Source organism: Buteo buteo, chromosome 1 (assembly GCF_964188355.1).
Source record: "Buteo buteo chromosome 1, bButBut1.hap1.1, whole genome shotgun sequence".
NCBI classification, from domain to species: domain Eukaryota; kingdom Metazoa; phylum Chordata; class Aves; order Accipitriformes; family Accipitridae; genus Buteo; species Buteo buteo.
In genome coordinates this window covers 20,369,560-20,382,078 of record NC_134171.1, presented here as the reverse complement: position 1 = coordinate 20,382,078, position 12,519 = coordinate 20,369,560, and positions in this window count along the sequence as shown.

Here is a 12,519-nt window from a genome sequence, read left to right as displayed (position 1 = left end):
TCTGAGGTACAGTATGGCCAGGCCACATCCCTCAGCTGCCTCTTGATTCCTGCTGGAGGGTATGTCTAGGCCAGAATGCTTTTGGAAAGAGACTGCCTCCCTGGGGGCTTGTTTCCTAACAGTCAGAAACAGAAAAAGACACGGGTACCTTGAAGTGCGATGCTGCGCTCCCTAACCCCTTTGAATGGCATCCACAGCCCCCATAGTGTTTATAAAGAAGCTACCAGAAGTCTTTTTGACCTGAAAATACAGACACCCTGAGCCCTATGATACGTCTGAAGGACCAGGGTGCCTCACTCGGAGGTGCGGGCAGCCCCGGGATCTCCCCGGACAGACCTCAGCTGGGGCACCGACACCTACACCACTCGAAGAGCAGTGGCACTCTTGGAGCGCTGCCCCCTCCTTCCCGAGTCGTGGGGCTACAGGTCACCAACTTATTTGTTCCTCCTGCTCAGTTTAATGAACATTGAGGGGATTTTTTTTTCCCTCCTTGGCACACCTGGAAGGATGAAGTACATCCCTCCTCTTCTTCCAGAGGAGACTGTAAGCCTCAGGCTAAGACTCTTCCTTCGAGGCTTAGAGAATCACCTGGGGCAAAACTGAGAATAGGTTTGTCATTTCCTTGACAAATGGTGATCAGAAAGCTGTTCAGGGAAGGTGGCACTTATAATAATATTTTAAAAGTGGTGGCTGGAACTGTATTTCGTGAAGGCCTTGATCCCATGGGATGTTCAGGTGCTCTAAGAAAACAGTGGCTCAAGGCTTTCATGGGGACAGAGGCAAAGAAATTCCCTGTTTCTGCGTCTCCTTTGAATTTAAGTATGCCTGAACTGGAGCCCTAAGTCTTGGGCAGTTTTGGGCATGGACACCTTTTGAACTTAGGACCCAACAGAATGAGGCAACAAGCTGTTTGAGAGGTGCCACCTCACTACTGAAAACCGTGTTCTGTGGGTGATGCTCAAATTCCCAAGCTATGCAGCCTGCTTGACTTCAGATGGAATCATTCTTCTCTGAAAGGTCAAGGCACAAGAACGGATGCCTCAATCATTTAATCTAGCACCTCTACATCAAGTTTTCCTTTTTTTCCCCTCCAGCCTACCCTGAGTTAGCTGCTGTTACTGATCCATCCTCCTGCCAGTGGGAGGGAAGAGTCTTGTGCCCTCCCTCATGTGGCCTTCAAGGTCCATCTGATACTTTGCTGAGGTTTCAGTGTTCTGCACCTAGAGCTTGTACAGAGAGCTATTGGCTTACCTTCCTAGCTTGTCTTTTTTTCTTTAACTGAAAGGTACAACTCCTAAACTGCAGCTTTTGACATGTGTGCAGTGCTCTAGATAAGATTTTGCTGACCCTGTAAGACACTTCACAATAAAAGAAATTATTTTGTTGCATCAGTATGATTTATGAGTATTGAAATGTAGACAAGGATCCTAGCAAGGGAGGTAGAAACCTGATATGAGGAAAAGAGATGCTGTTTGGGTACACAAATTGGAAACACTAATGTCCTTGTTACAGCTCTGGAGAAATCGGATCAGGTTAACCATATGATCAAAAATATAATGGAGTGTCGCATTAATTTTAAAGACCTCAGTAAATCAGTAAGTGTCTTGAAGGGTGAAACAGATGTCCTAAGCTTGAATATTCATCTTTGTCTCCAATAGGTTTTATACTAATCCAGCTGTGTTACCGAAGTTCTATAAGTTGGTGAAGCAACCATCTTTCACTTAGTATCTGCACCAGGCACAGTATAAGACATCTGTAAATTCACTGAAGAAACTGAATCATCAGGGAAGAGGAACTTTTCTGATGCTTGACTATAGATGCAAGGGAAGAAAAAAACACAGAACTGAGCAGAAAGTCAGAACTACCCTAAATAAGCGTGACCCTGAGAAAAAAGCCCAGAGGGGCAGGTTTGGAAATATGCTGTCTGGAAGAGACTTGGTAGAAGCACAAGAAACTGCCTCTGTTTTCTTAATCCCTCCAATGCCTGAAGGAACAGTGCTCAGAAATTTTGTGAGAAACAGCATTGCATCAATTTCTCCTAACCATGGTAACTTGCAAGGCCTCCACATTTTTGGCCAGAAAGAGTCTTTGATTTGCTGTTTTGCAGCTGCCTTAGGATCAGGTTTTTAAACATTTTATAACTGCATCCTTTTTTCCCCCAGTTTATTCCATTTTATCAGGCTTGTCTATGGCTGGTACATATTGTCACTCCTCTGCCAGGTAGGAACAGATTTGAAGCTTTGCAGGTTGCTGTCCTGTTGAGCAAGAAACCTGTGCTGCAGGAATGATTTTTTTTATTTATTTATTTGCTTTACCTGCACACACTGTGAGTGTAGATACAGACAGAAAACGGATTCAAGAAAATACCTTGTTGAACTACGTGCAGCCACCAGCACCACACGGCTCCTGCCGCACAGCGTCCACTGGTGACCGAGCCTACCTTTCGCTGTTTGTCTATCACTGGCATGTACTGACCGCTACGTGTTTAGTCACTTATTTAACCCTGTCAAGAGATTCAAGAGAAAGGTTAAAATAGAGGTGTGCAAAAGATTACTTAGTACCATTGAATTTCTTGTCTTTTCTACTAATAGATAAGACAATTTCTGTCTAACATATTTTTGACTGAGTTGTAGGCTATGGCAGCAAGAAAAGCCATTTTTATGTCTTTCTGCTGTTTCCTAGTTCAGGTGCTTTCTTTTATTCACTGTTCTATTTCTTTGCTTTGTATTAGAAGGTTTGAACATTTTGTCTTGTTTTCCCTATTTCTCAACGTTCCTAATAAAAACTACAGCAATAAAAGATAAATTCACTCTTCAGCTGGGATTTTTTCATATATTTTTCATGCATTCGTAAATCCCCACGCCCAAAATCCACAAACAGGAAGTAGTGATTTAAGTTTAGGGTTCATAGCAGAAGGTACGGCTGATGGTGTCTCGCAGCCTTTACTCACATTATTAGCCAAATGGGAATAATACTCGGACTTAGCTGCATAGGTGCTTATTTTGTAAGCTTCCTGCAAAAATTGTTATCTATTCTATTACTTTACTGTGGAATGACTAAACAACCGTATTTTTGCTCCGGTCCCTGTTATTGCATAGGCTTAATGCTACTCATAAGACTATATGAGCCACACGCACAAGGAGGGCCGAGGACACGTAACGAAATCGGAGTCTTAAAATATCACCGTTAGATTTAAGAATCAACCGCCCGGGCTTTAAAAATAGTTCTCTATTCCTACTTATTCATTCAGAGACAGAGGGCAGGCTGCTCTGCCAGCTGGGCGCCGGAGGCAGGGGCGCGGGTGCTGCGCTCCGTGCCTTGGGGAGGGGATGGGTGGGCAAGTGCCAGCAGCACCCACCGGACACGGGCAGGCGGCGGGGGCTCGGCATGGCCCGCTTCTCCCCCTGCCAGCGTAGCCGGTTCGACACAAGCGGGATGCAAACGTTCAGTCCTTCAGAAGGCTGTCGCGGTCCTCCCCTCGCTTTCCTTGAGCTAGGCTGAAGCATTTTGGCCCAATCGCTGGGAGCGCCCTCAGCCGGAGCCGGTCCAGCGCCTGCTGTGGGGCAGGGGGCTTGTCCCCGGGGGTGCAGGTGGGCATCGCACCCGAAGGCAGCGAGGCTTCACCGTCCCGAACAGAGACACGGCTGAGGGGCGCGCACGAGGGAGGATGTGGCCAGCTGCTTTTCCGACCAGCAAGCCTCTGTCTTGCACTTGACGGACTTCAGCTAATCAATCCAGAAGTCCCAAGGAGTTAAACGCAGATGTAGTTCTTCCTCTCACAGCAGGCTGGGGATCTGCGGGCAGGGTTCAGCCAAGAGGCTAAAATCCCATTCAAGCAGAAATGTCACGTTATTTACTTACTAAAACAATGCTCTTATTACAAAGACACGTTAGGAGTTAAAATATGACAGCGTCTATTTTAGGTTGTCATTGATCTTTAATTTGCTGTGACCTGAAGGTTTTCTATGTAGTCAGTGCTTTTTGGCCAAAATATATGACTGCAGGGAAATGAGTAAATGAGTGCCAGAGATGTTCTTTTTTTCCTATGAAAAGACTGAAATTGCTTTGTGTAAATGTGTGGAAAATGCTGATATTTTGTTTCTATAAATACTTCGCCTCCTGCGTGCTGTATTTCATTTGTGCTGTTTCCTAGGAGTATTTGGCTTCTTATCACTTTTACGCAGGGTGCTGAATACAAATGAGCTACCGTTTACCCAGAAACCAAGCTGTGGAGCATTTGTGACTGTTGTGCATTTCCTGAGCAAGAGTAACTACTGAATGAAGCAGATTACCCTGTAGTCTTGCAAAACACCGAGGATTATAAAACATGCATTTAGTGGATAAATACACAGAGGAAAATGCACAGGCGCTCTCTGTTTCTATATATAAGGACGTGCATGTGTATAAATATATCTGGGTGATGTAAAACGAAAAAAACGTGAAATAATCCATCATTTTTAATGAGAATTTAAATATAGGGAAGGCAAAAAAAATCAGAGTTGCATTTCTTATTCTCAGTGACACCACCTACATCCAGGCTCCTTGTTTATGGAGTCTATAAACAAGGCTCCATTACCACAGGTTCACACGATCGCAGGGTGATTCAGGTTGGAAGAAACCTCAGGAGGTCGCTAGTCTAACATCTGCTCAGAGCAGGGACAGCTCTGAGGTCAGACCAGATTGCTCAGGGCTTGAGGCAGTTGTTTCTTGAAACCCCCAAGGATGGAGACTGCACAGCCTCCCAGGACAGCTGTCCCACCGTCTGATTGTCCTCCTGGGGAAAAACTTTTTCCGTAGATCCAGTCTGAAACTCTCCTCTTTCACCATCTTCATCATCTGTTCTCTCTCATTCTCCTACCTTGCATCTCTGTGAGTGAAGAGCCTGGCCCTGCCTCCTCGGTGACGTCCCTGTAGATGCTGGGGGGCTGCTGTTAGATGCCCCTAAAGCCGTCTCTTCCCCAGGCTGGACAAGCGCAGCTCCCTCAGCCTCTCCTCCCAGGGAAGTGCTCCAGCCCCTGGCCAGCCTGGGGACCCTCTACTGAACTCACCCCAGCTGATCATCCTCTTTCTTCTATTTGAGGGGAGCAAAACTGGACAACGGACTGCAGATGTGCCTCGCTACCGCTGAGTGAAGGGGTTTAGTTACTCTCTCGGACCTCCTGGCCGTGCTCCTGTTAGTACATCCCTGGTTGCTCTTGGCCGCTGTCGCTTCTAGGGCGCACAGCCGGCTCGAGCCCAGATCGGCCCCAGTTGTGTCCTTGCAGGGGACTCTTCCTTCCCAAGCGCAGCATGTGGCATTTGTCCTTGTTGAATTTCAGGAGATGCCTGCTGGCCCATTCCTCCAGCCTGCCCAGGTGTCTCTGGATGGCAGACCTGCCGTCCAGTGTACTGACTGGTCCCCCCGGTTTGGTGTCATCCGTGAACTTGATGAGACCGCACTCATGGTGTCATTGATAAAGGTGTTAAACCAGACAGGTCCCAGGGACCAAAGTTAGGCTGACTGGCTTGTGTTCCCCTCGTTGTGCTTTTGGCCTCTTCCAAAGACAGGTGCAAGATTTGCCTTCTTCCAGTTCCTGGGGACCTCTCCTGCTCCCCAAGACCTTTCAAAGGTGGCAGAGTGGCCTCACAAGGGCAGCAGCCAGCGCTGTGAGCAGCCTTGGATGCAGCCCGTCAGGTCCCATGGACACCTACGGGCTGAGTTCTCTTGAAATCTCCGACTCGGTCCTCACCTACCGCTGTCATCTCCTCCTCCAACCCTGCCACTCAACGCTGAGGCCTGGCATGATGGTGGCAACTGGGAAGTGCCAGGGCTGGTCTGGATTCAGTTTGTTGGAGCAAAGGGAGGAGTAAGCAGATTGAGGTAACTCCTGGCACATTGTGGTGGGGGGGTAAACTGAGAGGGCAGGGTCCCTTTGCTGGCAAGGGAACAGCCTTGTCCGAGAGCCAAGAGGAAAAATTCAAATTTTGTCAAGACCACTTTGGGTGAAAAACCTGGACAGCTTTTAAAAAACTTATTGGACAATGGCGGGAAGCTTTCCTGAGTTGGGTAATTAGCCATGGGCAGAGGAGGGGTGGGAAAAGTGCACTTGGAGTTACACACCTGAAGGCATCACCTAAGTCAGTTTTAGCTTTTACCCGCTCAAAGCCTGAACGCGGACTTCGCGTTGCATTCAGAGGGGAACAGCAATGTAAGCGCTGAGCTCCTCAGCGCTCTCCATGCATGCGCCGCTACATGTGGATAAGCCTGAGCTTGTTACAGGGGAATGTTTGTACTGTCTCAAATCAGTTTAAATGAGTCTCGCTCAGTTGTTTGACATAGGTAATATGGATGGACTTGGCAATTTTATCCTTTGCTTAAATTAAACTTTAGTCTGTGATATAGTTTGCCAAATAAGGCAAAATGATGTTATGATTGTTGTAAGCTAGTGGTCTCCATATCATGATTTCCAGCTACTTCATACTTGCAGTTTTAAACCTGCCTTCTTTGCTGCCTATTGTACATTGGGATAAGCTTTTCAGTGCATTGGATTAGGTGTATGTTGTAGTAAAATATAAAAGTATTTTATAAATACAAAACATATTTTAACATAACGTAACATCATTAAGCACAGAACATAGTGAAAATACTACTTACACCCTGTAGCACAGCGGTTACCACACATGATTTTCATGGGAGCGGGATAAGAGAAAATGAAGGGAGGAACTCTCACATGGAATTAAGTATAAACAGCAACGGAGGAGCCTCCTTCCATCCTGACGCTCTCCACACGGGCACGGCAAGTGGGAGGGCATCCCGCAACGAGCAAACCACCTTCAGGTAGTCGCTTTATGAAGAAAGAGCTGGTGAGAGAGCAGAAACATCTACAAGTATTTCAGTGTATAAATTCTGTAGTGGAAACGGAGCAGGACAGACTTGCAAGGGAGAGAAAGGAGCAGGCAGAGCTTCACAAGGCCCCTTACCCTTCGGTCAGCACTGCCCCTTCACACTTCCAGAAGCATTTAGCCTGCCCAGGCTGCACAACAGACCCAAACCACATAGAAATGAGAAGGAAGATGAGTAAAATCTAGCAAAGATGACACCAAATGCTATGCTGCCAAAACACCCAAGCTGCTCCGCATCTCTTTGGGTAATCTTGGACTGTTCTGTCCGTCCTCCTTTGCTGAGAAAATGGGGTTTGACTTTCCTGAGATTCAGAAAATATCATAGCACTTTCTAGCATAAAAAAAGCTGTGTCAGATTAAGTCTGACTGGTGTTTACAACCTGGTGTTCACAACCTCCAAGCTGAGCAATGTCTGTTGTGTGACGGACATTATCTTTAGCTTCATCTCAAATGTGCAGAAGCCAATTTGGGGTCATTTTCAGGGAAATTGGGACTGCAGAGAACTGGGTCCTCTTCTAAAATGTAGTGACTGTTCGTTCTGTAAGGGTGCTGTACCCAGCAATCCTAGTTTGAATGGCAAGGTTTGAAGTGGTTCAGTGCACATGTAATCAATAAGCGGAATTGGGGTGAAATGGTCAGGGAACTGCAGTTGATCAAATGGCATTAAAATTTATTAGCTGATTGTACATTTTGTCAGTAAATGGGTATATACAAGGCAAAATCTAGCCTTCTGTATCTTAATAGTCCCCTGCCATGATTCCCACAAAGCCTTCTTTCCTTCTCCCACAGTCTCCCTGTCTCTTTTTGTGGGTTAACTGAAATTATGGATTATCTAAGGTTTTATTTTCAAGTGCCTATGCTTTTGAGGGACTGTAGGTTATCTGAGCTTTAGCCATATATAGAAAAAAATACAGTAATTCTGTTTCATTGTTTTCAAAGGACATAATTCACCCACAAGTAGACCACTTTTTCTGTAGCATATGCTATGGATATTCTGTCCTTAAGAGTATAAAGGGTGAATTTTACTTTCATTTATAAGTCTAATTTAGGTGGGGTTTTTTTCCATGTTTAAGGTGGAAACAGAAAAATTAGAACTCCTTCTTGGTTTTGGGGGATGCTAGGTGGTCAAATAGCATAGCAAATTTCACATAGCAAAATAATGAAATACAGTCATCCTGCAAATATGAAAATTTCTTTTTTCTCATAGAATTGTCATCCTGTCTATGGGGTTTTTCTTTTGCCTGGTGTCCTAAAGAAATGAGACTTCTGTTATTGCACTGTCTGTTTGCATTTGTGTCTGTTTGCCAGAACCCTTTGACAGTTTTGAGCTCATTCGGTTTGAACCAGTTTGGAGAGAAGGACGGAGGACACAGAGATCCTGAGTTCCCACTGACAGCTGGTGGGAAGAAGAGCTGAGGGGCAGGCAAGGAGCGCTCGGTCGCTCCTCGTCCTGCTCACCCTTTGCAGTACCCAGCGCTTGGTGGCAGCTGGGTTCGGCACACCCAGGGTACTGCACCAGCTGGAGGTACTTCTTTTGTTACGTCCATTAAGTTTTTATTCCATACATGGTGCTAATATACTACTAGTACCTTTTCTCAAGAAGACTTATTGCAGGATAGGACCGTAGGCGAAGCTACGTGTGAAAACCTCTGGGGCGCCCCAACTTGTTCTGCCTGACCCTTTTTCTACAGTGAGTCCTTTCCAGATCTGAGGGTTTGGAGCCAACGTGAATCCCTCTTTAGGGGCTGTTTGGAAAACATGAAAGCAAGGACAGTACATGTGACCAAGTCTTCTTTTTCCGGTGTAATGTGAATAACCACCTCCACCACACATGGCACACAGCACACCTCTGGTGTAAGAGACCGGGGCTGGTGAGCAGGGTGTCGCTGCACAGGACTGGCCAGCTCTCCCAAAGTAGGATTTGGCAAGCTGTACTTTTGTTTGATTTCTGAGAATATTTTTTTAAAAACAGTTTTCATAAAAGCCTATCTTGTAGTGCTGCGTTTCAGCAAAGAAAACTGCCTTTGTGTGTCTATAAAGGAAAACTGTGGTAACGTACCAGGTGTGCGATCTGGACCAGAAACCTTCAGAAGTCAAAAGCAAAGGACATTTAATCCTGACCAAGCAGACTAAACATTTGGTACGAAAGCTGGAGAACATTCAAGATAATAATAATGTACTCTGCATGTTGCAGTACATCTCCTCTAGCAGTTGGAGTCCAAAAAGGTCACATCAACCATGAGTGAAGAAAGAAAGGAAAACACTCAGCAAGATGAATATTGCTCAGAGCATTAATTTTCCCATACCGCCTCCCACAGCAGGGTCACAAGCAATTAAGAGTCCTCATAGTGGGAACACTTCCACTGACATACTTTCCTCTCACCCACAATTTTTTTCAAATTTCTTACTTTGGGCAGGTGGTAGGTTGTGATCCAACAAAACTCATTTTTATTTGCAAATTAACCTAGAAATTAAATCTTCTCAGACAAAAGGTTGAAGTGTTCTTCCCTTCTATTCTTCTCATTTTGTATGGGGTGAGCTGATCAGCAGCTTTCTGTCCACTACTGTCCACTTCTGTCAAGCTGCAGGAAAAAAATGCAGTGAAAGCATTTATGTTAATATTTACTCAATAAAGCAGAGGTTTATGAAAAAGGGATTGAGAAGCGAAAATGAGAACGTGTGAGAAATACCTTCCTGATCTTGAAGAAACAGAGCTGACAACTTTCACATCAGGGTATTTATTTTAATATTTATATGCTCCTAAATGTTCATCTGATTCCATTTCTCTTTGCAATTCAAGATAAATATCCGAGATCTTGGAAAAGAGAAAGAGTCGTCGTGTTAGCAGAAATGACGGTGATAACATGATGCATCAAAATGACAAGACATCTGAACCGTACTCACCTGGGAATCAGAATATTTTCCATTTAACGTCCACTTGGAGGATCATGTGCACCGTTGTACGTGTCTGCACTGGGGTACATGCGGTGTCCCAGGGGACCTGCACGATCCCCTACACACTCGGTTACGGTGACTGTTTAAAGACATGGCATATCCTTTGCACCTCACGAATCTGTTCAGATTTTTATATCATGCCCATTGACATGCTGTCTGAGTGCTTCTTTGATTGTGTTACCCATTTGAAATGCCATTTTATCTATGGGTATCTGATAGCACAATCATTCATATGCAGTTGACTGCATTTATTTGTGGCATGACTTAAATGGATGCACCTGCAAGGCTACATAAAAAATCACCTGAGCCTATAAACTGGAATTGAAGGAAAGCAACAGAATGCACATTTCAGTGTTATTTCTCGTTCTTTGGCACTCTACTTCAACATTTTTTTTTTTTCTCAAAGAAGAGAGAGGATTTCATTTTTTTGCAGGGCTACTGTACGGATACAGTAGACATCGCTTTTTAGAGCAAGCAATTTTTTAATGTTCTTTTAAGGAAATTTATATGTGCATATGTATATGCATATTTATATTTCTAACCCCCCCACACACCTGTTTTCTGTCATGTGAATGTTCCAAAGCAATCATTCATTTTTAATTTCAGCGAGACAGGGCCGTCTGCTGCGTCCTGCTGGCGCTCCAGGCTCTTTCCTCAGCCTCTGACAAAGCCTCCACTCTCCCTACCGGCTCCCTCCTGCGCAGTACCCCGGCCCCGCTGCACCTGCCCCTCCTTCCACCTCATCCTCCTCTGTCTCACGAGGAAGGCTCCCTGACACCTCCAAGACCCCCAGAGAGGGTGGTCCGTGCCCGGCAGCCCCTCACTGAGCGAAGCAGGGCTGCTGCAGACAAAGCTGCACAAAACACCCCAGGTGGGGACAGTGGGAGAAAATTCTCTTTCCTCTTCCCTGGAGAGGGGGAGACGATCGCCAAATAAAGTGCATTTAAATTAGTTCAATCAGAAAACACCTTGTCTGCAAAATTAATTGTGGGCAGTGATGGCAGGTATACAGGTTTGCCTTCTGAAGTGTCCTGGGAGTCTGAGAGGTCTGCATGAAATGGCTTCTCATGAGTGAAAGCCGCCAAATTGAGTTGTGGAACTGGGGTCCTAAACTCTTTGGAGTGAAACAGGTGTGTATCTTTTAGAGAAGGTGCTTTGCATACCAATATGGCATTTGTAGACATTTAAAACCCTGTAGCAATATCAAACCCTGAAATTGTGTTTCCTGACAGTGTGTTGAGTGCCACTTGGAAAGGGTGGACACTTCAAAGGCTTCCCAAAGTGGCAACCCTGGATGGCCACAGCAGCCGTGCTTCATGGAGAAATGTCTGGTTCATGGGAACATCACAACTTTGCTGCTGTTTGGGGAAACTATTGTTGTGCCTTTTTTTTTTTCATAGAATCATAGAATATCTTGAGTTGGAAGGGACCCATAAGGATCATCGAGTCCAACTCCCTGCTTCTTGCAGGACTACCTAAGACTAAACCATAGGACTAAGAGTGTCGTCCAGATGCTCCTCGAACTCTGACAGGCTTGGTGCTGTGACCACTTCCCTGGGGAGCCTGTTCCAGTGACCGACCACCCTCTCAGTGAAGAACGTTTTCCTATTGTCCAGTCTGAACTTCCCCTGATGCAGCTTCATTCCATTTCCTCATGTCCTATCGCTGGTCACCACAGAGAGATCAGCAACTCCCCCTCTGCTGCCCCCCTTGAAGAAGCTGTAGACTACGATGAGGTCACCCCTCAGCCTTCTCTTCTCCAAGCTGAACAAACCGAGTGACTGTAGCCACTCTTCTTAAGTCTTGCCCTTGAGGCCTTTCACCATCTTGGTCACTCTCCTCTGGACACATTCTAATAGTTTGATGTCCTTCTTATATTGACGTGCCCACAACCGCACACAGTACTCGAGGTGGCGCTGCACCAGTGCAGTGTAGAGTGGGACAATCACCTCCCTTGACTAGCTAGCGATGCTGTGCTTGATGCACTCCAGGACACTGTTGGCCCTTTTGGCTACCAGGCACACTGTTGACTTATATTCAACTTGCCATCCACCCGAACCCCCAGATCTCTTTCCACAGGGCTGCTCTGCAGCCTCTCATTCTCAATTTGAGTGTATAACCAGGATTGCCCCATCCTAGGTGGAGAATCCAGCAGTTGCTCTTGTTAAATTTCATATGGTTGGTGACTGCCCAGCTCTCTAGTCTACCCAGATCTCTTTGTAAGGCTTCTCTACCCTCAAGGGAGTGCACAGCTCCTCCTAGTTCAGTATCATCAGCGAACTTGCTTAATGTACATTCAATTCCTGTATCCAGATCATTTATAAAAACATTGAAGAGCACTGCCCCTAAAACTCAGTCCTGGCGAACCCCACTGGTGACAGGCCGCCAGCCTGATGTAACCCCATTTACCATATAACTCTTTGAGCTATGTTACCCACTATAACTCTTTGAGCTATGTTACCCACTATAACTCTTTGAGCCCGGCCTGTCAGCCAATTGCTTACCTGACATACTATGGACTTGTCTAGCTGTGTGCTGGACCTTTCATCTGGAAGGATAATGTGAGAGAGTATCAAAAGCTTTTGATTTCTGGTTGCGTTATTGTATTTATTGAGGGGGGCCTACAGTGACCTCAGGATAGAGCACCCATGACCCAGCTGGAAGAGGATGACAGGAAAATCC